We start from the raw sequence: 26,557 nt of genomic DNA, 5'->3' as shown, positions 1-26,557 counted from the left end.
CCAGTTGCTGAACCATATCCTTTCAAGTTAAGTCTGAATAATCCCCTCGCTGGGTCTTTGTTCTGCAAAATAATTTTCTTTATGAATCGCCCGCTTTCAAGTAAATTATTTAAAAATTGTGCCTTTCTAACAGGATTGTAAATGTGCTGCTGGCAGAAGGAGAGAATTTTAGCAGCACCGCAACAATCTTTTTTCAAATGAAAAATTAATCATTGAAGAGTACGAACCATAATCTCTACCCAGAAGGTTTGAGATTGTGGAGAAAGATATCTGTAATAGAACTGATTGGCATTGCAGTTTTCGGAAGTGTTTATATTGAAATTTGAGAGCTTGGAAAAATATTTGATCAAAGAGTATAATATGTGTGAATTAAAGTGAAATCAATTCTTCCCATTTGTCTGTAGTGACAGCAACCAGGCAACCATCCATTCTGTTGGTCACTTGAGATCTGGAGAGCAGGCGTTTTTGACATTAAAATCTGGCTAGGACCTTTGCTAAATTCTATTCTCTTTCCAAGCCTTGCAGCGTTTCCTTTAGCAATGCCAGCATTACGAAAAACACTGAGTTAGCCTCAAGCACTAATTAAATTAAATGCTTGCTTCAAGATGGCCAACTTTTCCCTAACAATTTGTGAGAACATAAGAAACACATGGGCCCTAAGTAGGCCTGCAGTGAGTACATGCTCTAGGGGTGAAGGAAACAATACATGTGAGTTCTGAAATGACATGTGCTAAAGATACATTGTCAAACTGGGCCACTATTCTCTAGAGTTTTGAAGAATGAGAGGTGATCCCAAAGATATTTAAAAATGTAGACAGGTAGGTGCTGGGAAAATGTTTTCCTTAGTTACAGAGTCTAGAACTAGACGCACAATTTAAAAATAAGGGGGATGTCATTTGGAACTGAGATGAGGAGAATGCTTTCACTCAGAGGGTGGTGAATATTGAAAACTTTCTACCTCAGAGAGCTATGGAAGTTTAATCTTTGAGCACGTTTAAGGTAGAGATTGATAGATTTATGGTTACCAATAGTGTAAACGATTATGGGGGTAGAATGTGTCAAAGGCATTGATCTGTTGAGCAGGCATGCTTGTATTAAAAGGCAAAACAAACTAGATGGATAGAAAGCATAAAAATGTGTTGCTGGAAAAGCGCAGCAGGTCAGGCAGCATCAAAGGAGCAGGAGAATCGACGTTTCGGGCATAAGCTCTTCTTCAGGAAACATCAATTCTCCTGCTCCTTTGATGCTGTCTGACCTGCTGCGCTTTTCCATCTACACATTTTTCAGCTCTGATCTCCAGCATCTGCAGTCCTCACTTTCTCCTAGATGGATAGAAAGGCCTAGTAATGTTCCTATGTTCCAAAGAATGATAGAGATCTGGCCAGTTTTACAGGCAGGGCTTTAATTCTGTTAATTATCTTTGACTCCAAACACAGGCAGTTTGGCTGCTGGGAGACCTTTGGTAGAAATTGGGAGATTTGCTGGATAATAGAGCAAAGAGGAAGGGCAAGCAAGTGAAGACCAGGAATAAACCTCCAATTCTCCGAGATCATATAGAAAACGCAACAAAGCATTTAAAATTTAATCTACCTTATGTTCTTGAATATACAGTAGCAAAGTTTCTCTGACTAGGAACCAATTAATACTCCTCCTTTTGACATAAAAACTGCAAGTCCAAACATCATTACTAAGAAATGACCTGTATATTTATAGGCACTTCCTTCGTACTTCCTGCTGAAAATAATGGAATAATACTCGGACATAGTGATATCATAACAGAATCAGAGGGCTTAAATTCCTGCCATCTTCAGAACTGACTCCCCCACCTCCAGCCCGGTTTTGGTTAGGAGATGGGTCAGAGATGCAAAAAGAAAGGCCACATTTTCAATTCATTCTTTTCCATATTATAACTGGGGATGCAGGATGATTAAACTCAATATTAGTTAATTAATGCTGCCTCTGTCTGGAACTCACCTTGAATACATTGTGGCATACAGACAGCGGAACTGTGATAGTAAAATACTAGGGTGCATTCAGTTAGACAGCATTAGACAGCCCTCCTCAGCATCCTGGTATAGGGAAAGTGTAATTATTATGGGGTCCTGCACCTTATCAATATGATACCCTCTCCCGGAAAACATAATTGCCTGAAAGCTGGTAAAGGGAAGATCTGACTTAGCTATGATGCTTGTTCCCTAACTGTCTTGGGTGGCATGGCAGCTCAGTGGTTAGCACTGTTGCTTCATAGCACCAGTGACCCAGGTTCAATTCCACCCTCAGGCAACTGTCTGTGTGGAGTTTATATGGTTTCCCCGTGTCTGTGTGGTTTCCTCCTACAATCCAAAGATATGCAGGGTTGGGTGAATTGGCCATGTGTAATTACCCATAGCGTCCAGGGATGTGTAGGTTGGGTGCATTAGTCAGGGGTAAATGTAGAGCAATGGGGTGGGGGAGTGGGTCTGGGTGAGTTGCTCTTCGGAGGGTTGGTGTGGACTTGTTGGGCTGAGGGGCCTGTTTCCACACTATAGAGATTCCATTCTAACTCATGGTTAAGCATTTCGACAAAGGTCAAGCATGGAAATTTGGATGTTCTTTGTTTCTGCCAGAGACTAAGTTGTGATATCTGTGATGACTTTGCTTTATCTGAGGAGAGCCAGTAATAGAGTTGCCAAAGAATCTTCATTGAAGATCTGTTCACTTTCGTTGCAGGAAGAATGGGAGACTTGGTCTGAGACCTGGGGAAGTAACTATTGTCTTGGGGCAGAGACATGAGTCAAAGCAGGACTGATCAGCAGCCGAAGAGATAGAGAGCCCATATCTTGGCTGAGCAACACTCATGCTGTTACTGCAGGGTCAGGATGTACACAACCACTTCTCCCAGCACCACCTTTCATTAAGTTAAAGAGAAACTAATGTGGTTAACTCCTAACTGCCTTCCAATTAGGGTAATAAATGCTGGCCTTTCAACAATACACATATCCCATAAAATAATAATTCTAAACAAATACATTTTAATAATTGTTTTCCTGACTTAATGTTATCAAAGTGCACTCATAATATCAAAGGAATTCTGGCTTGAAAGACCTGTATGCTTCCAAACGACCATACGAGGAGATTATATTGTATCTGAAAATGATTGGAGTGTCATCATATTTCTTCACTTCATTGTGCAAGCTTCACATACAGAACAAATGGTTAAGGAAGATATTAAAGGCAACCAGTGCCTATGAAATCACATCCAAAGAAGAAATTGATTTGCCTGTACTTCACTCAATCTAGTCTACTGTTTTCACTGACCACAATATGGTGTCCTGTACTCTGGGGAGCCAAAACATAGACGTGGTAACCATTTTGCAGAGCACTTCCACTCTGTTCATAAAAATGACCCCAAGGCTCCAGTTGCCTACCAATTCAGCACATCACCATGTTCCCCGGCCAATGTTTCGGTCTTAAGCCTGCTGTTGTGTTCCAATGAGGCTCAGGAAGCATGAAGGACAGCATTTCATTTTCCTCTTGGGAACCCTGCAGCCTTCAGGACTCAACACCAAATTCAATAATTTCAGGGCCTGAGTACCTTCTCCCATTCTCTTTACCCATCCCCTTATCCCAGATTATATCATTACTAGAGCTGCTTTCAGCACAGTCAATTAATTTTCATGCATTTATGGACCCCATTATCAGCTTTTCTTCTTCCCTGGCTTAACACCATCCATCCTTTTGTGCCCAACTGTTGTTATCTCTCTCTGAACTCCATCTCTATCTATCCACTTACTCCTTCTCCATTCCTCCAATCCCTTTCTCAGTAACATATTCCACGATTTCCAAGCTACTATCAGTTCTGGAGAAAGGTTACTGGACTCAAAATATTAACTCTGCTTTCTATCCATAAATGCTGAGGGGGTGACCCATAGAGGTTTATAAAATCATGAGGTGCGTGGATAGGATAAATAGATAAAGTCTTTTCCCTGGGGTGGGGTGGTCCAGAACTCGAGGGCATAGGTTTAGGGTGAGAGGGGAAAAATTTAAAAGAGACCTAAGGGGCAACCTTTTCACATAGAGGCGGGTGGAATGAGCTGCCAGAGGAAGTGGTGGAGGCTGGTACATTTGCAATAATTAAGACTTCTGGATGGGTATTTGAAAAGGAAAGGTTTAGAAGGATATGGAAGTGCTATAAATGGGACTACATTGAGTTGGGATATCTGGTTGGCATGGGCGAGTTGGACTAAAGGGTCTGTTTCCGTGCTGTACATCTCTATGACTTTATGCTGCCAACTCTGATGAGTTTCTCCAGCAATTTCAATTCTTGTTGAAAAAATTTATAACCTTTGGTAAGGAGGCATGAAAAGGTGGGGAAAGAGAGGAAACAGATATTTTCTTTCATTCACTCTTGAGGTGTGGTCTCTGCTGGCTGGGCCGGTATTTATTACCCATCCTTAATTGTCCTTCAGAAAGTAATGGTGAGTTGCCTTCTGGAATAACTAGAGTCCATTTGGTGTGGGCAGACACAAAATGCAGTTGGACAGAAAGTTCCAGGAGTTTAGTCCAGCGACAATAAAAGAATGGTGATATTTTTCTAAGGTACTATGTTGAAGGGTACCTGGCATATGATGGTAATCCTATATATCTGCTGCCCATGTCCTTCCAGATGAAAGTGGCTTTGGATTTGGGAGGTTCTGTCGAAGGAGGCTTGTTGAATTTCTGTAATGATGCTTCCTACTATGCATCAGCATTGGAGGTAGTTCCTGTTTGTAGATGTGATGCCAATCAAATGGACTGCTTTGCCTCTATGTGGTATTAAGACTGTTGTTGGAGCTGAACTTATCCAGACAAACAGGGAGTGTTCAATCAGACTTCTGATATATGCCTTGTAGATAGTGAAGAGATTTTAAGTAGTATGGAAGTGAATTGCTTGCTGTAGGATTCCTAACATCCGTTCTTGTAGTATTTATAGGGCCAGTTCAGTTTAGTGTTTGGTCGACAGTAATTGCCAAGCTGTTGATAAATTCGAAAAGAAAAACTGATGAATGTTACTGTCAAAATATTGAACAAGTTAATGGCACATTTGATTATTCACAAATCAAAATGGTCATTGTTATAGGACAATGGCCAAAATTATTAGGCTGAATCAGTATCGTTTTGTGAAAGGGAAACTACACTTGAAAATCCCGGAGAGATTTTGGAGTACACTTTGCAGTACCAATAAGGACAGAATTTAAGGTGTAGTATAGTTGGATTTTCAGATTGTATTCAGACATCAATCCCATTATTCAGTCATCAATCCCATTATTCAGTCATCAATCCCTTGAAACAAGGCTGAGTCTGCCCAAATCTCATGACGTGTGGGTCCTCTGGTCACTCAGCAAGAGGTATTGTTCTCAAGCCAAGGTTCTGATCCTTATCCTTCAGTTTCTCTCATTTCGCTAGAGCAGAGTCTACTTGATCATTGAATAAGGGGTCACATGTCAGATCAGAGCTCATTAGATTGGGAGTAATATAAAACTATAGCCTGAAGATCTATTGATTGACAGAAAACTCAGAGTAGGAGTCCGATCTCCTCCTATTCCAGTTTACACCTCTATTGGATTTATGTTTTGTTTCTGTAATAGGTATCCATTTGTGTTGTGCAATTATCCTACTTTTAACATAATGTCTACCCAATTACAAACTTCCTTTTGTTATTTGCCCCTGTAACTCCAGCCTCAATCCACTTTCTCTGTCTCTGCACTTTCTGACAATCTAATACTTCTCCAGATTTGTTCAATTATGATAAAATCTTTGTTTTTTTCTCTCTATAGATGTTGCCTAATTGGCTGACTATTTCCAATTTTTTTTGTAAAAAGATGCAGGACATTGTTTAAATGTTTGAACAAGAAAGTGGCCTGTGGAGTATAATGTGTGGAGCTGTGAAGTACTCATCTTAGGAAAAAGAAAAGAAATTCAGAATATGTTTTAAAATAGTGAATGTTGTCATTGAGAGGGATTTGGACGTCCTCATAAGAGAACTACTAATAGTCAACATATAGGCAAGCAAGCACTTCGGAAGGTAATTGATGATTTAGCTTTTATTGCAATCAGATTGGAATACAAAAGTAAGGAAATCTTACTTGTATTATTAGTATTTCACTAAAACCACACACACAGTACTGTGCATAGTTTCTCACCTAAAGAAGGACTCCAAGAACACGATGAATGTTCAATGGATTGAATGAGAGATCTATCATTTAAAGTTGACCAGAATGGTAATGTCTTCTCTGGAGTATGAGCAATTACCTCAAATGCATTCAATTCTTAATAGACTTGATAAAATAGATTTCAAGATGTGTGTCTTCTGACTGGACAGCCCCAGGATAAGGAGTTAAATTCTTTAAGCAACACAGCTGTAGATACTCAGTTATGAAAAAGCAGAGATTGGCAGATTTTTAGACACTAATGGATGCATAGAAACAGAAATAAAGTAGCAAAGTGTAGTTGATGCAGAGATTCAACCACGATCTGTCGACTGGAGGATCAAGCTCTTAAGTACATATGCTGTCCTCTTCTCTTATTTCCTAACTGTAAATGTGCAGTTAAACTCAAATATCCAAACATTTCTGTTGACTAATATCACTCTGTTCTTAGCTTAGATGAGTGACAGCTCACAATGTGCATCATCATTGAAATGCATTGAATGGCATGAGTTTGATATGTGCATTGTCGATATGAACTATACTCACCACACATAATTCAATCTTGTCATTTGAGTTCAGGTACTCTTTTAATACTGTGATAAATGTTACCACAAAGCTTTTGACACCGACTCTCATTGCTTCAAGTTATAGTTAATGGAAGTATTAAAGTGCAATATTTTAAATTAAAACTTTCCACTTTTTTCTGTCTCTCTCAACCACAAATTTCTTTTTGTTCTCTCTTTCTGATCTGCATTACGCCATTCAAGTCATCTTTCTGACTCAGTCCTTTTGCAGACAATTTCATTATCCTTTAGTACTGTTACTTAAAGAGATATGCACAGTTGCTTGTCATGTTCATTCATGACGTAATGGCCTGTTGCCCTTGCAACAAAATCCTCAGCTCACACAATCAGCAACTAACTATATTTGAAAATCTTAATGGAGAAGGGAATTCAACATCATGTCAGATGTTCTGCTTTAACAATATTTGGCCCTATGATATTGGTGTAAACATCAGTGAAATTCCAAGTATTTTTGCCTCAAACGGTATTCGCAAAGACAATGCACATTATGTGAATCAAACTCAGCATGTGTCACAAGGAAAACAAATATCGACAACATTCGGGTCTTTACATCTCCTTTGCAAATAACATCATACATGCTTCTGGTGACAGAACTGAGAAAAGTGATTGTATTGGGTGGGATACTCTTCGGAAGGTCAATGTGGACTTGTTGGGCCAAAAGGGATTCTATGGGGAATCTCTGATTCTATGTTTTAATATTGTAATTCCTCAATTCACATTGGACTGCATAACAGTGTTTTGCTTTAACATCATGGATTGGTTTTCTGTTGATTTGGACAAAGGAAAGAAATCCCTTCTTTCAAAAGTGGCCAAGGTTCATCTCTTTGTCTCTACCATGTATAGTATCAGTGTGTGCTGAGGCCCAAACAGTTACAGAGGCTTTTTCTTTCTGAACTAAAACTGGCAAGGATTCATACCATTTCTCATTGAATCATTCTGTCAAATTCAACCAAACAAAAGACCAGTTTGTCCAAGTTGCACATTTCTTTGTAGCGGACTGAGCAACCAGTACATTAGGATGTAACAACTTAGTTGCTCATCTGATATCTAAACCAATCAATGCCATAATGCAGACAAAGATAATCAGAATGGAAAGGAAAATGAGAGAGTGGAAATAGAGAGTAGAAAAAAGAGAAAGAAAGAGAAAACGTGGACAAGCAAAGAGTGATAAGAGATCGTAGAAACAGAGAAAACCAAATTCAGACAGTTTGGGAAAGGAGAAGGAGAGAGGCAGTGAGAAAATCTATGATGCTCATATATTGCAATCATTGTAGACATAAGCCATAGACAGAGTAGAGGCGACAAACAGAATTGGAAACGGAGTGCAGAAGCCACTGAAATCTCTACTTAACAAACACCAGTGAGTGATATCCAGTTTAAATTTATATGTAAATTGTGTCAAATTCCATGATTTTGTCTTACAAGTTATTTCAGGTAGGAATGCAAAACATTTTACTTACAGTTGTGATTTTCAAGAATACAACCAAAACTTTAAGTGAGAAATTACTGTCAAGAAAAGTAAAGTATGATAGATTTTGAAAATCTGAAGTAAAATGCTAAGAATACCAAACCGATGCCATCAACCAAAAGCACTTGGCTGTTTTTAACTTCACTGTTGCTGTCAAATCCGTGCAATGTTCCAGGTCTTTTGTACGTAAGGAGAACTGTTTCAAAAAGATGAAACTGAAAAGCATGATGAGAAATCAGATTTAGAGGAATGAATTGTCACATGGATTCTCTTTGTCCTCCTTGACTTCAACAGATGAGAGTGTAAATGATGTTTTTTTCAAATCTCTTTGAAGTTCTTCAGCTAAAGAGCAATCAAGAGAACTGCCAATTAACTTTATATCCTTCCTCTTAATTCTATATATACTTCTCCACCCCAACTTTATTAATCTAGGAGGAGAGTGCAATGTATGGAAATGATAAGGAAAACATGTGCAGGAATGGAAAGGAATTGGGCAATAAATATAATGCTTACATGCAATAATACAATTATATTCCAGGTGTTCAAAAGAGAAGTTAAATTTAAAAACATAAATCTTATCTCCTACATAGATATATTCCTCTCCTGAGAATTTATTCCATATCTGTTCAAAACTTCTCATGCTGCTGTTCCTTGGAAAATATGTTGGCTCGCTATGGTAAGAGGAAAAGCCACTTGCTAGGTCTCAGTGATGAATTAATTCAGTTAGTAAGATCTCGAAGCTCAAGTTGCAGGTGACATGTACACAGGAGACTTAAGTGATTGAAAGTAACTTGCATTTATATAGCACTTTTAAAATTGCGAAATGGATCTGACAGCAAGGTAGAAGGCAGAGGGTGGTGGTGGAGGGTTGCTTATCAAACTGAAGGCCTGTGACCAGTGGTGTGCCACAAGCATCGGTGCTGGGTCCACTGCTTTTCATCATTTATATAAATGATTTGGATGTGAACATAGAAAGTACTGTTAGTAAGTTTGCAGATGACACCAAAATTGGAGGTGCAGTGGACAACGAAGAAGGTTACCTCAAAGTACAACGGGATCTTGATCAAATGGGCCAATGGGCTGAGGAGTGACGGATGGAGTTTAATTTAGATAAATGTGAGGTACTGGATTTTGAAAAAAACAAACCAGAGCAGGACATATACACTTAATGGTAAGATCTTGAGGAGTGTTACTGAACAAAGAGACCTTGGAGTGCAGGTTCCTTGTTCCTTGAAAGTGGAGTCACAGTAAATAGAATAGTGAAGAAGTCATTTGGTACAGATTCACAGAGTCATTGGGATGTACAGCACGGAAACAGACTCTTCAGTCCAAGTCACCCATGCCGACCAGATATCTCTACAGTCCTCCACTCTACCAGCTAAGCTATCAAAGGAGAACTGAGCTATCAAAGGAGATCCTAACCCTATTCAGTCTCAACTGCCAGCATCTGGCTCATATCCCTCTAAACCCTTCCTACTTATATATCCATCCAGATGCCTTTTAAACGCTACTATTGTACTAGCTTCCACCACTTCCTCTGGCAGCTAATTCCACACACACACTACCCTCTGTGTGAAAAGTTTGCCCCTTAGGTCCCTTTTAAATCTTGTCCCTCTCACCCTAAACCTACGCCCTCTAGTTCTGGACTCCCTCACCCCAGAGAAAAGACCTTATCTCTTTACTTTATCCATGCTCCTCGTGATTTTATAAACCTCTATAAGGTCATCTCTCAGCCTCTGACACTCCAGGGAAAACAGCCCAAGCCTATTCAACCTCTCCCTACAGCTCAAATCCTCCAGCCCTGGCAGAATCCTTGTAAATATGTTCTGAACCCTTTCAAGTTTCACAACATCTTTCCGATAGGAAGGAGACCAGAATTCCAACAGTGGCCTAACCAATGTCCTGTACAGCCGCAACATGACCTCCCAAATCCTGTACTCAATAATCTGACCAATAAAGGAAAGCATACCAAATGCCTTCTTCACTATCTTATCTACCTGTGACTCCACTTTCAAGGAGCTATGAATCTGCACTCCAAGGTCTCTTTATTTAGCAACGCTCCCTAGGACCTTATCATTAAGTGTATAAGTCCTGCTAAGATTTGCTTTCCCAAAATGCAGCACTTCGTCTTTATCTAAATTCAATTCCATCTGCCACTCTTCAGCCCATTGGCCCATCTGATCAAGATCCCAGTGTAATCTGAGGTAACCTTCTTTGCTGTCCACTACACCTCCAATTTTGGTGTCATCTGCAAACTTACTAACTCTACCTATTATGCTCACATCCTAATAATTTATATAAATGATGAAAACAAATGGATCCAGCAAACATCTTTGTAGCACTCCACTGGTCACAGGCCTCCAATCTAAAAAACAACCATCCACCACCACCCTCTGTCTTCTACCTTTGGGCTAGTTCTGTATCCAAATGGCTAGTCCCCCCTGTATTCCATGAGATCTAATCTTGCTAAGCAGTCTCCCATGGGGAACCTTGTTGAACACCCTACTGAAATCCATATCGATCACGTCTACCACTCTGCCCTCATCAATCCACTTGTAATTTCTTCAAAAAAATTCAATCAAGTTCGTGAGACATGATTTCCCATGCACAAAGCCATGTTGACTATCCCTAATCAATCCTTATCCTTTCCAAACACGTGTACATCCTGTTCCTCAGGAATCCCTCCAAAAACTAGCGACATCAGGGTCACTGGTCTATAGTTCCCTGGCTTGTCCTTCTCACCTTTCTTAAATAGTGGAAAACCTCAAATATGCTTTCCTTTATTGATCAGAGCACTGAGTATAGGAATTGGGAGGTCATGTTGTGACTGTACAGGACATAGGTTAGGCCATTTTTGGAATATTGCACGCAATTCTGGTCTCCTTCCTATCGGAAGGACGTTGTGAAACTGGAAAGGGTTCAGAAAATATTTACAAGGATGTTGCCAGGGCTGGAGGATAGGGAGAGGTTGAATAGGCTTGGGCTGTTTTCCCTGGAGCATTGAAAGCTTAGGGGACACCTTATAGAGGTGTATATAATCATGAGGGGCATGGGTAGAATAAATAGACAAAGTCTTTTCCCTGGGGTGGGGGAGTCCAGAACTAGAGGACAAAGCTTTAGGTGAGAGGGGAAAGATATAAAAGAGACCTAAGGGGCAACTCTTTCACACAGAGGGTGGTACGTGTATGGAATGAGCTGCCAGAGAAAGTGGTGGAGGCTGGTGTGATTACAACATTTAAAAGGCATCTGGATGGGTATATGAATAGGAAGGGTTTGGAGGGATACGGGCCAAGTGCTGACAAATGGGACTTGATTAGGCTGGGATATCTGGTTGGCGTGGGCAAGTTGGACCGAAGGGTCTGTTTCTGTGCTGTACATCTCTATGACTCTATGACCCTGAAACATCTCAGGTCACTTCACAGGAGAGATTCTGAAATAGAATCTGACATCAAGATGTGTAGCTATATAAGCTAGTCAGGTTAAATGGGTTTTAAGAAGCTTTTAAAGATATAGATAAGTTGTTTTCAATGTATACCATATTCATGAGCACTGCTGAAAAGTTTCACTTTCCATGAAAATTACTTTGTGTAATTGTAAATTTCCTCATTATAATAATAAAATTTCCACATTTTAAAACAAATTTTTAAAATTAAAGTTTGTTCATGATATTAAAGCTTCAAACTTAGTTGTATGTCAATGTCCCAATTATTTATTTAACCTTAGTTAAATCGAAAGTGAAAAATAATGAGCGCATTTTATTTCCTTTACTGCCAGTGCGAAAACTTCAATGTAATTAGTTGCTTGTTTTATAACACCTCTGTTGCTCAATGGAAGGGGATCCCTTTGGCTTGGTGCCAGATTCAAATGGAAGCCAGCAATGACAGTGCCCATGCCAAAGAGATCTCTGGGTCTCTGTGTGCAGCTTGCTTCTAGGTCAGAGAGGAGCACCATTACTTTGTTGCTAACTGTGAAATTTGGGCCAACAGCTTCAGTCCTTTAAGTATTTAATCAGAAGCTATTTCTCCTCATCTAATGCTGTATATCGGGCTGAGAATGTGGCAAATTGCAGAGTTGCAAGTGCAGGTGGTGAGGCAGAACCATAATATTGCCTCTTAATTTGAATCATTTTAGACAATACTTCTAAAGATTTCATGCATTCAGCATCAAGATCACACCACAGAATAATTAACACAATGAATAACATTCCCAATTGAAGTTCTGTGCATTTTGCAATTTTGATCAGTTCTACTATCTGATTTTCCACAGGTTACACAGTTTAAAACCTTTCATCACACATAATACTTTCATCACTGCTATTTAAAAGTTTCATGGAGCATTTATAGTGTAGTTGTTTGGTTGTCATTTCAGGCTGTGAATGATTTTTGGTCACTTTTAGATCTGTTTACTGAACTTCAGTTTATCTGCTGCAAGAAATATTTTGCTGAAACAAATGCTGTAAATCAGGTACATTCTCTAAGCTGCTCATGTTTGCCATTGACAAACAAACGTTGAGTTTTTGAACCTCTATACCCAACACCCAGCTTGTGGAAGCTGAATGGACACCATCTTTTTGGACTGTATCAGTGAACAGTGTGTGATTGAAGCAACCAACAAGCTGAAAGCCAGGCTTGCATTGCTGGTTCAATACCTGCAGTGGTCATTCACCAAAGTCACCAGACAGCATCTCGGCATGCAGAAATACTCCTCAATTCAATTGTAGTTGTAATGATACAGGATGGTAGCAAGTCCAATATAGATTGATACAGCAAAAAATGAAAAGAAGGATTATTGCATAGCGCAAAAAAGGAGATAAAAAAGATAGCAACATGGACAACTTGAGTGGTGTAAGTGATGTTTGGGAAACTTCTGTCAAGAGAATCACCTAAGCCAAGTCGGAAGCTGTCTGAAATTCTTTAAAACTGTCAGAAGAGTCACGGATTGTTTAAGCTACCATCAAGTTAGCAGAAATGACTGCTTGCTCCATTTGAATTGAATGATCTCTAAGTTTTGTACAAAACATGTGGAAGCCAAAATGTTTCATGTTCAATGACAAGCTGTGTAACATGAATGACATGCTGCCCAGTCCAGCTAGAAATCTCTGGAATATGCCTTTTAACTTCTTCAATAGACTACGGTTCAAAGTCATCATTTGAGAATTTCACAACAGTGCTATTTTGCAATGAAACTGTATGGAGACTGATGCCAGTGGTATCCAATCCCCATCCATCTTCCTGCATAGTTATGTGAGGTGATTTACCTTTTCTCTTTTAAACAGGTCTATAAAATATATGTGGTGCCTATGTCGAAGCTGATGTTTATGAGGATGAGATCAAGTGATACTGCATCTTCAGTACAGCAGTCTCCTTGTCACCAAGTGCCATAGAGCCTCCACATTTTCAGTACCTGACCAGTGGTGGAGTTCGAATGATGGACATTAGGATCATCCCTCCCTAGAAAGAAAAAATACTCTATTTGGTCAAGAAGACCATGAATACTCATGGGGGTACAGAAAGAACTGAGCAGCACAACAAACCCTGGGTAAGATCCATTGTGCTGTAGAGCACTGCTCTTCTGTTGCCCCCAATGTGAACTCATTTTCAATTTCAATTCCATTCTTTGGGAAATATTCCCTCTCCTTTATTAGTGAAGGCACTTGTGAATCTCAATGAGCATTCACTGAGTGGAGGCGACCACCGCACACCCGTAGCTTCACCTCCACCTCTGAAAAGGAAGCTGCAAAACACTCCAGAAAGCCTTATTCTACCTGTCAGCTTTTCAAGGGAGCACGCTACTATTCACGGCAGGGAGATGTACAATGGACAGTTCTACTCTCACTCATTGTCAGTTGTCTACCAAGAAAAACTGCATAACATGCAGAATCAATGATGTCTCGCAGGATACTCAAGCATTTCAGGGCAACTCAGAAGCCTTTGCGTACTCTGAAACATTGAATAGTTTCAGATGGTGGAAGGGGCAAAAGAAGATTTTTCAGGGTTCCCTTCAAACCTCTACCTAACATGAGACATTTCACTACACAACATTCGGAAACATGTCTTGATGATAGCCTTAAGATCTACCTAATCTCAGTGCCATGCAATATTTTTTGCCTCATCAACTGGTATTTCTTTTTTAACCTCATGGGCTATATGACACTTTTTAAAATACCCAACCAAATGACATATAATATGATACTTGAAAGTGGGATCGTCTGAAGATATTAAGCATACTATTAGATGACGAGACATTTAATCAGTAATACAGAAATTTAAACACTGCAAAAACAACAAGATCTAAATATCCTTTGTCCAAACCAGGGTGGCTTACCAGCAGAGCATTAGATAATCATTAGATTACTTACAGTGTGGAAACAGGCCCTTCGTCCCAACAAGTCCACACCGCCCCGCCGAAGCGTAACCCACCCATACCCCTACATCTACATCTACCCCTTATCTAACACTACGGGCAATTTAGCATGGCCAATTCACCTGACCTGCATATCTTTGGACCGTGGGAGGAAACCGGAGCACCCGGAGGAAACCCACGGAGACACGGGGAGAATGTGTAAACTCCACACAGACAGTTGCCTGAGGCGGGAATTGAACCCAGGTCTCTGGCACTGTGAGGCAGCAGTGCTAACCACTGTGCCACCGTGCCACCCATAAATGGAACGAAGTCCGAACCAAGTTCATTCATCCTGGAAGTGAGTTTCAATTTGTTTCAATCTGCTTCTTGGCTTTGATGATCCAATGCTCCGCCATGCTTTCTTTGACAACCCCTGGTCAATGCTTTCATCCTCAGCCTCATCGAGGTCCTCAGAAGATTGGTCTTGAACTCCAATTTCTTCTGCATCGAGGACATCCTCCTTTTCCATTGGCTGTAGTTCTGAAGGACACAGAACACCACAACAATGCAGGACAACTTTTCTGGGCTATTCCATTAACCCGTAGAGAATCAGATAATAAAAGTGATCCAAATTTTAATCGTATTCTCCAAGAAGCTCGGGAGTCTGATTGGAACTGTCATTCATTATGTTAAATTGTTCTGTATTGTGGAGCCACATGTTATGCCTTCACACAATGAAGCCTGGGGGCTTCCCAAGGAGCTCATTTTGTTCCTCAAAAAAGATCTCTGAGGTATCGTTAAAGTTTGATAGTTGATTTGGTGGGATGTAACAAAATGGACTACAGGTTAAGTGATCCAAATTAACACATTTATTAATGATAATATATATTAAGCAGATATTAATCAGTAAGTATGTTAAATAGTAAATATATGTTCTAAGCAGCAGATGTCTATGAAGCAGTCAGTATATATATATTATATAAAGTAATAAATTTAAGTTAAGCAGTAACTGTATAATGACATTGAGTCATGCCCTTCAGCCTACAGAGACCTTGCTTTACCTTGGTAATTCTGGAGAACTTGAGTATCCTGGCACTGTTGTGATCCCAGTACAAGGTAAAACCCAACAGCAAATAACACACATGTTAACAATAAGTTTCATTGCCTCCTTACAGTTGCAAATCCCAGCTCAAGGTGAAGTTCAATGAGTGGGGCAAAGCCCCTGATATTAGTACCATTCTGACTCTAAGATTACATGGTGTATCACCATTCCGCGGTACTTTCAATACTTTTCCAACATTCCATTATACAGAAAAAAATACCTCCAGGTAGCTCTGTAAGATGACCCAGTTCTCACAGACAATTCAGTGTCACGTAGTCACTTCTCAGTCAAAACAGGCTGTGTTTGCATTAGACCTGTTTTCCATGTGGTTTCCATTTTATTTCAATTGTGCATTGCTATGTGCAATTAACTCTAGCAACTGACACTTAATGGTCTGGTATGAAGACATCATTTTAAATCTTACCACTACAGGTATGTTGCCTTATCCAAACATGCAATGCAGAACCAAAGTTCTGCAACATAGATGGAGTAGAATTCTGCCAGTAAATCATCAATATAGCACCACAGCCCTGACCAAAGAAAAGGCTTCCTTCCACATCACACATCATGCCCTTGTAAGCTTACAATTCAGTGCATGCAATTGGCAGCTGCAAGTTGTTGTCTTCCAATGCTAGCAATGGAATGTGTTTATGAAATGGAAATTTCAGGTGCTGCTTTTAAGTACCTTCGTCTGAAAGTATTTGCTTAGTTGACATGACAAGCACAACTCGTGTGCACAATGTAATGGTCACGATTGCTTGAGGCCATCATTTTTAATGAGCATTCTGGGGTAATGAATGGCCTGCTGATGAAGTGCAAATATATGCCACGAGGATGGCATTACAGAACCAGTGAAGGCATGATTACTTGCGCTCAAATGTCAAACAATTTCCTCCTCCCCAAAGAAAAAAAAAATCAGTAACTTACTCCACTCACTTTGCAAATGGTGTCAACCTATGGTTGCGTTTATCGCACAATTGCCTTTTGGTTAGGCAAGGTGAGGTTCCAATTTCATTTCAATGTGATTGACTTGTATCAGCCTGCTGCAATGCATAAAATTCTCTCCACCCTTCGGGTTTCCTTTTGCATTTCTGTCCCTGTGCTCCCTATGGCCTTTCAGTCTCTTCCCAGTCCAATTGACCCTCTTTATATAACTATCAATGCCGCTGATTTACCTCCAGACCACATGACTTTGGAAATTCCCACTCGTGCTCCCGCGAGGAGGTTGAGCAATTCATCAACTTCACCAACACATTCCACCCTGACCTTAAATTTACCTGGACTATCTCTGACACCTTGCTCCCCTTCCTGGACCTCTCCATCTTCATTAGTGACGACCGACTTGACACTGACATTTTTTACAAACCCACCGACTCCCATAGCTACCTGGATTACACCTCTTCCCACCCTATCTCTTGCAAAATGCCATCCCGTATTCCCAATTTCTCCGCCTCCGCCGTATCTGCTCCCAGGAGGACCAGTTCCACCATAGAACACACCAGATGGCCTCCTTCTTTAGAGACCGCAATTTCCCTTCCCACGTGGTTAAAGATGCCCTCCAACGCATCTCGTCCACATCCCGCACCTCCGCCCTCAGACCCCACCCCTCCAACCGTAACAAGGACAGAACACCCCTGGTGCTCACCTTCCACCCTACAAACCTTCGCATCAACCAAATCATCCGCCGACATTTCCACCACCTCCAAAAAGACCCCACCACCAGGGATATATTTCCCTCCCCACCCCTTTCCGCCTTCTGCAAAGACCGTTCCCTCCGTGACTACCTGGTCAGGTCCACACCCCCCTACGACCCACCTTCCCATTCTGGCACTTTCCCCTGCCACCGCAGGAACTGTAAAACCTGTGCCCACACCTCCTCCCTCACCTCTATCCAAGGCCCTAAAGGAGCCTTCCACATCCATCAAAGTTTCACCTGCACATCCACTAATATCATTTATTGTATCCGTTGCTCCCGATGTGGTCTCATCTACATTGGGGAGACTGGGCGCCTCCTAGCAGAGCGCTTTAGGGAACATCTCCGAGACACCCGCACCAATCAACTAAACCGCCCCATGGCCCAACATTTCAACTCCCCCTCTCACTCTGCCGAGGACATGGAGGTCCTGGGCCTCCTTCACCGCCGCTCCCTCACCACCAGACGCCTGGAGGAAGAACGCCTCATCTTCCGCCTCGGAATACTTCAACCCCAGGGCATCAATCTGGACTTCAACAGCTTCCTCATTTCCCCTTCCCCCACCTCATCCTAGTTTCAAACTTCCAGCTCAGTAACTGTCTCCTTGACTTGTCCGGACTTGTCCGACCTGCCTATCTTCTTTTCCACCTATCCACTCCACCCTCCTCCCTGACCTATCACCTTCATCTCCTCCCCCACTCACCCATTGTACTCTATGCTACTTTCTCCCCACCCCCACCCTCCTCTAGCTTATGTCTCCACGCTTCAGGCTCACTGCCTTTATTCCTGATGAAGGGCTTTTGCCCGAAACGTCGGTTTCGCTGCTCATTGGATGCTGCCTGAACTGCTGTGCTCTTCCAGCACCACTAATCCAGCATAATGAAGCCTACCCCACTTTCCCAGGACTCCATGGAATGTCCTCTTGGCACTATTTGAACTCCCGAGATGGAACATATGCCATTCCCCAGACTGACTTGGTGGGACAACCTGAATGACCAAAGCTCACGGCCAGACACATATCTCCACAGCACTGGACTGAACTAGTGCAGTTCCTAATAAGGACTGCTGCTCTTTGATTTTCACACATAGCCATATGCTTGAAGGACATGCAATGTGTTTGTTGCATAAATTGCTGGTAAATGCTGCAAGTGTGATTGGCTCTTATTTCAAAGGGTTTGATGTATAACATCATTGTGTCGGCTCAACATTGTGGGTTGAAGGGCCTGTTCTGTGCTGTACTGTTCTCTGTATAAGAGCAGAGAGGTCTTACTGTAACTGTACAAGGTGCTGGTGGGAGCACAGTTGGAGCACTGTGAACAGTTTTGGTCCACTTATTTGAGGACATATGTCATTTCATTGAAGGCAGTTCAGAGAAGGTTCATTAGGATGATCCTGTTCAGGATAGATTGTCTTATGAGCATTAGATGCATAGGTTGGGACTCTAATCAGAGGAGTTTAGAAGAATGAGAGGTGATATCATTGAAACAGATAGAATTCTTAATGGGCTTTTCCCCCTCCAACTCCATTTTGATTTCGTCCCTTCCCACTCTCCCTGACTCCTGCTACCTTACTTTTGAAGGTTCACATTGAAATTCAGAGTGAAATTACAGAATGCCAAATTCCACTTGATAAAACTGCAATATCATTGCCAGAGTTGAGCATTGGAAAGCCAGTCAGAATGAAAACATTTAATGCTCGCCACAGATTCTAATTTTTAATCCTGACATTGACAGAGCTTTGACCCAACAATATAAAAGAATGACGCTACAGTTCCAAATCAGAACGGTATGTGATTGGAGGGGTACTTGAAGGTGTTGGCATGCTCATGTATCTGCTGTTCTTGTACTTCAAGGTGATAGAGAGCAAATGTTTGGCAGGTGCTGCCCAAGGAGATGTGACACAGTGCATCTTATAAACGGTACACACTTGTGTGACGATGCTGAAGTGAAGGAGGGAATAAGTATTTCAGATTTTGGATGGGCACTGATAAAGCAGATTGCTTAGTTGTTGATGATGGCAAGCTACTTGAGTGTTACACTGATTTGTGCCTCGTTGCTTGTGGGAGTCAGGATGTGAGGCATTAAATAAAGAATTTCTAGCCTCTGCTAATATTGTGTACATTATAATATTCATTACTAATGAAATAAACATAATTTCATATGAATAGAACCCAATCAGTCTGAAACACTCGAGAATTATTAAGCCAGCATCAGACTTTGAAATTGTTACTGGACGTCCATACATGGAAACGTATGTTTTATAATTACAATTATAATACAGTATATAAACATGCAGAATGACATAACATTTAAAATAAGATATTTTTCCAATTATGAGATGTTTCCCAGTTTAAATACAATGAAATCCCTTCAACTCAGCTGTCAAATTTGTACCATATACGTTACTCAGGCGATAAATATCCTTACCAGGAGTAAACGTCAGTGCAAATCAAGGAGATGTATTTTAGTGTGATTTTTGGCAAGGTCACAACTATAGGTAGTGAATGGGCCTCCTGCTATAGCAAGAAAAGCTGGCTCCTTTTGCAAAGACATTTCAAAATGTCTGTTTTTCTTCAGCTCATGAATAGCTTAATTTGATGTCAGGCTTTAAATTGCACTGTAGTAAAGGTTAAATGGTGGAGCATTTTCAAGTTTGGGATTTTCATTTAAAAGAGATCTCTGTTAGGTTTTAATAACTCAACAAATTATCCGGCTGTGATGTGTGAAATATTACATTTGTTTCGAAGCACAAAATTGAAGAGATTTGGTAAAAACAAGTTTGCAAATTTTTCCACACTTTACCCTAAATCAACAGAGAGTTGAATACATGACCTGACAATGCATTACCACCAGAATTTTTAAGTCATTTGTCCCCAGTAGTTGATTTACAAAGATATCCAAAGATACACGCATAACTGCAAGAAATAGGTGACTAGCAATAAATAATTTCAACCTACTTTATGGATTATGACTAACTCCTTCTGTGTTTCTAAGTTCAACTGCAGATATCTTGGGAATGTTTTGCAGAAAAGAATAGAATGCATTATGCTTGAAGAACAATGTTCAGCATAAAGCTCGGTGAAGAGTTTAGGAGGGCAGGACAGGAACAGCACCAGCAGTCCTGAAAATAAGGTAGCAACCTGGTAAAGCTATAACAAAGCACAACTCTCACGCCGAATAGTATCAGCAGCAAGTGGTACAAGAACTATGTGATCCCAGAATGAACAGATTTATCTAAGCTCTGCAGCCCAAACACATGCAGTTGTAAATGTTGTGGACAATTAAGCAAATCACTGGGTGAAGAAGCTTCACTAACACTCTTATGCTCAATGCATTTACAACAATCTTCAGCCAGAACTGTGGAATGGTTGATCTAGGCCTTCAGCTAATTTGATTCACTTTCAGTTTAAATACAATGAAGTCGCTTCAACTCACCTGTCAAATTTGTACCATATACATTAGTCAGGTGATATATATCGTCTGATAGACTGGGATAGACTGGGACTTTGTTCACTGGAGTATAGGAGGTTGAGAGGTGATCTGATAGAAGTTTATAAATAATGAAAGGTATAGTTGGCTTTTCCCTAGGATGAGGGATTTCAAGACTAGAGGGTACATTTTTAAAGTGTGAAGATAGAAATTTTAAAAAGACATAAGAGAATTTTTTTTTACACAGAGAGTGGTTCGAGTGTGGAATGAACTTCTTGAGAAAGAGGTTGATGTGGGTACAATGACAACGTTTAAAAGACATTTAGATAGATACATGAATAGGAAAGGTTTGGAGGGATGTGGGCTAGGAGCAGGAAGGTGGGATTAGTTTAATTTGGGATTATGTTTAGCATGTACTGAAGGGTCTGTTTCCATGTTGTATGACTCTATGACTCTAAATGAGAATTTAATCATCAGCTTGGCATTCAATAACTTTGCCATGACTGAATCCATCAATACTAATATCCTGGGAGGTGTAATTGAAACTGATCTGATTTGCCATATAAATACTGTGATTACAAGTGCAGGTCAGATGCTGATAATTCTGCTCTGAGTAACTCACCTGCTGACTGCCCAACGCTTGTTCACCATCTACAAGTTACAAGGAGGAAACATTGAAGAAGCTGGGCGCCATCCAGAACAAAATGACCAAATTACTTGTTAGGATATTCACCGCCTTCAACATTCAATCCCTTAATCTCCAGCACACAGTGGCAGTATATTGGACCATCTATATGTTATACTACAGGAACTCAGTGAGGCTCCTTAGGCAGCACTTTTCAAATCCCTATACTCTATCATCATGAAGGATGAGGGTAATGGATGCATAGGAACACCACAACCTGCAAATTCTCTTCCACATCATTCCTTAACCTGACTTGGAAATATATTATTGCTCCTTCAGCGTCACTGGGTCAAATTCCTGGATCTCCCTTCCTAACAACACTGTGGGTGTATTCATTCTATATCGACCACAATAATTCAAGATGGCAGCCTGTCACCACAAGGGCAATTAGGAATGGGAAATCATAACTGGCCTGACCTGTGATGCTCACATCTCATCAATGACATTTTTTTTAAATGACAAGAGAAAGCAGCATTCTTCATGAGGTGTGAGGTAATAAAACCCATCTGTTGAAATCAACATTTTATGCTTAAAGGCATTGTGTTGACTCTGAGAATCTCTGACTAACAATGTGGAACTGTAATTTGTGAACACAACTGACTTAGATTAAAGGTAGTCGTGAAAAAAAATGTGAAAGTGTTGCAAGCATCTCAACAAAAATGCTTTGGAAGAGTTTAAAAACTAAAGACCAGACATGCTGTACAATGAACCCTAATACGTACATCATGTGGTATACAGAACAGAAACAATGGGGTGAATTTTAATGGAAATTAGCAAAGTGCCAATTTTGTTGAGTTTCACGGGAAGGTTCTCTTAATGAGTCCCATCACGATTTCTCATGCTAGTCTCTAAAACTCATCTCATTAGCTGTGCATCTCAGTGGTATCACACTCATGGTATCTTCCATTTCACCACAGGTACAAGTGCACACTACTGCGAGGATTTTCGGTGCAGGTTTTCGAACCCTGTTGTGTACTAAGTCAAGTGTTTCCCTGCACATTTCTTGTGAATTTTTGATTAGATTAGATTAGATTACTTACAGTGTGGAAACAGGCCCTTCGGCCCAACAAGTCCACACCGCCCCGCCGAAGCGCAACCCACCCATACCCCCACATTCTGAGCACAGAGGGAAATTGACACCCTGCCTTGCAATGTCCTGGTGGATCAGAAGGTGAACAGGAAGCCATCATCTTCTCTCAGGACCTGCAGAGGAGGCCACATCAGCAGATCTTTGTCACAGATTGACACCCAGATCAATTGTGTTTCCATGGTCTTGGAGGGACACACAGCAATCTTAAAAGAAAGTCAATGACCTTTCCTGCTCCACAAGGGTAAATACTTCTCTCTGCTACTTCCTACTCACATTAACTATGATATGGCATTCACTTCTCACCAAGGCTTATCGTCATGGCAGCATCTTCCTTTACTGGCTCAACCCTGTTCAATTACTACAACTACTAATCCTGCATAGCCTACTCCCATACTCAAGATAACTTACCAGCTTTCCCCAATCTGCACCAGGGCTAACTGCCATTTCATCCCTCCCTGCTTCATTCAAGAAGAAAACAGTCTACAATAGGAGGGAAAGAGGTAAGTTAGTGTGCCTGACATTTATCTTCTTACCTGTTGAAGAGCTTATGCCCGAAACATCGACTGTCCTGCTCCTCAAATGCTGCCTGATCTACTGTGCTTTTCCACTTTTTGACATTTATTTCCTTACCCGCTAGAAGGAGACAAACCCTGTCTGAACTTGTGAGGACAACAACTACTCCTGTGATGATGCCAAAACCCTCATGTCCCAGCAATCAAGTTAGAACCATTGTCCATTGATGTACCGCTCTCCCATTATTTTCACTATGTTCTTAACGTATCCAAACTTCTATCCCACCCTCCCCTGAGATCCTTTTCTTTATCTTCTCTGGGCAGCCATGGTATCTGTATGGTCTCTGCAGTGAAGACAGCGGCCCTACAACTCTTCTCCTCCTCCACCTCTGAGGAAGAAGCCACACATCCCTCTGAGAATGCATTAGTAAACTGCCTCCTGCCCTCTCCACCAGCTCAGATACTATCATCTTGGTGGGTATTTTAGTTAGATTAGAGTTAGAAGCACATATGTGAAGCACATTGTATGACATATATATATATTTATTTAATATCATTTATTTTAAGTTTGAATTTTTGGACTTTGAAGTAGTGACACGGGTTTTTCCTGTTGTTGCCATGGTGACTTTTTTTAAAACAGCTTGAGGGAGTAGCTTTCAGAACTGATAGGTATTTTATTTCCATTAGAAGGGTTTATGACCAAGCAAAATAAGAACTTGGTCATCAAGATTTCTGTAAGAACATTTGGGATTTTTTTTTAAACTCAAGAGGAAATCATAGCTTGGAAGGTTTTTTTACTTTTCAGTTTGGGATAGTTCTACAAATATACTATTATGAAGACAGATGTATGAAATAGTGGTCCTGGGAAAGGGAAGAAGATAGCAAAAATAGAGTTAGGGATAGTTCCCTACCAGAAGTGTTTGGATCAAACCCTGGAGAGGCTAAATGAAGCCCAGAATATTTGAACTTGTCTACATGACATTTCTAGGAAAAACTACCCAATTTTCCATATTGGGAGTTCTGATGACGGTTTACTCAGCCCAGAATGTTAATTTTGGTTTCTCTTCACAGATGTTACCAGACCTACTGAGCTTTTCCAGCACTTTCTGCCATGGACAGGTAGTTTGGATTCTGTCAAGGTGGACTTGGATCTGTATAAGAGTTCTTTGCTGTCTCTTGTCAAGCGAAGGAAAAGGCTTAGGTGAGGATGAGGAGTGAAGGCTCAGTTAGGGGGCTTGAGAGTTGTAAGTTAGCCAGTAAAGATCTAAAGAGAGGGCTAAGAAGAGTCAGGAAGGGAGAGGTAGGCAGAGTTATTGGTAGTGCTGGAGGATGTTGTGGGTTACTAAGGGTCATAAATAAGATGCAGAGCTGGGCTGAGAAGTGGCAAATGGAGTTTAGTGCGGAAAAGTGTGAGATAGTTCACTTTGGAAGAAATAACATGAATGCAGCGTACTGGGCTAATGATCAACTTCAGGCATAAATCCCTGAAAGTTGCCACCCATGTTGATATGGTTGTTAAGAAGGCATATGGTGTGATGGTGTTTATTGGTAGGGGGATTGAGTTTCGGAGCCACAAGGTCATGCTTCAGCTGTACAAGACAGTGGTAAGGCTGCACCTGGAGTATTGCATACAGTTCTGGTCACTACATTATAGGAAGGATATGGAAGTTTTAGAAAGGGTTCAGAGGAGATTTACTAGGATGTTGCCTGCTATAAAAGGAAGGTCTTATGAGGAAAGGCTGAGGGAACTGAGGCTATTTTTGTTGGAGAAAAGAAGATTGAGAGATGACTTAATCAAGATTACTTACAGTGTGGAAACAGGCCCTTCAGCCCAACAAGTCCACACCGATCCAATGAAGCGCAATCCACCCATACCCCTACATTTACCCCTTACCTAACACTACGGGCAATTTAGCATGGCCAATTCACCTGACCTGCACAGGTTTCGACTGTGGGAGGAAACTGGAGCACCCACGCAGACACAGGGAGAACGTGCAAACTCCACACAGTCAGTCGCCTGAGGCAGGAATTGAACCCAGTACTCTGGTGCTGTGAGGCAACAGTGCTAACCACTGTGCCACCGTGCCGCCCACAAATATGAGATATATGAGATAATCAGAGAGCTAGATAGGGTGGACAGTGAGAGCCTTTTTCCTTGGATGGTGAAGACTAACACGAGGAGACAAATCTTTAAATTGAGGGGTGAGAGATTTAGATCAGATATCAGGGGTAATTTCTTTACTCAGAGAATAGTAGGGGTATGGAACGCCCTGCCTCACTGATGTTAAGGGTGTTTAAATGGCCATTGGACATACTTATGAATAATAATGGAAAGGTGTAGGTTAAATGGGTATCAGATTAATTTCACAGGTTGGCACAACACCAAAGTCCGAAGGGCCTGTACTGCACTGTAATGGTCTATGTTCTATGTTCTAATTAGTGGGAGGATATGCTATCATAAATATCTTTATGTTTGTGTTATAAGTAATTAGTCTGCCAAGAGTCAAGAAGTGATTTTTCAGCTTTATAAAACTTTGGTTAGACCTCGCTCAATTATTGCATTTAATTCTGTTTGCCACACTACAGGAAGGATGTGGAGATTTTAGAAAGGGTGCAGAAGAGGTTTACCAAGATGCTGCCTGGATTAGAGGTTATGAGTTATAAAGAGAGAGTGGACAAATTAAGGTTGCTTTCTCTGGACCGGCAGAGGCTGAGAGGAGACATGATTGAATTATGAAATTATAAGAGGCATAGATAGGGTTAACAGTCAGAATATTTTTTCCAGAGTGGAAATGTCTAATACTAGAAGGCATACAATTAAGGTAAGGGGCGAAAATTCAAAGGAGACGTGTGTGACAAATTTTTTATACAGAGAGTGGTAGGTGCCTGGAACACACTGGCAGGGGTAATGGTGGAAACAGGCATGATAGGGGTGTTTAAGTGCTCTTTTATAAGCACATGAATAAGCAAGGAATGGAGGGATATGGATCATGGGCAGAAATAAGGGATTGGTTTAACTTGGCAATATGTTCAGCACAACACTGTGGGCTACAGGGACTGTTCCTGTCTGTTCTGTCTCTGTTCCATTACACTATTTAATCTTCAATTCTTTCAGTTAGTAAATGTCTATATTTTACTGTTAAACTTAAATCTGCAACATTACAACTTTAGCAGCTGAGGTGATTTTTTTTTTCTTCAGACCACATATCCATCTCGGAGTAAAGAACCTACCCCTGACATCTCCCCTAAACCTTCCTCCAATCATCTTAAAATTATGCCCACTAGTGATAGCCATTTCTGCCATGGAAAAAGTCTCTGCTACTCACTCTATCTATGCCTCTCATCATTTTGTACATCTCTATCAAGTCATCTCTCATCCTTCTTCACTCCAGTGAGAAAAGCCCTAGCTTCCTCAACCTTTTTTCATAAGACATACCCTCCAGTCGAGGCAGAAATAACTGTTCATCTCCATACTTTACCCTCGAT

Source organism: Chiloscyllium punctatum, chromosome 14, assembly GCF_047496795.1.
Source record: "Chiloscyllium punctatum isolate Juve2018m chromosome 14, sChiPun1.3, whole genome shotgun sequence".
Taxonomy (NCBI): Eukaryota; Metazoa; Chordata; class Chondrichthyes; order Orectolobiformes; family Hemiscylliidae; genus Chiloscyllium; species Chiloscyllium punctatum.
This window is presented reverse-complemented; position numbering follows the sequence as displayed.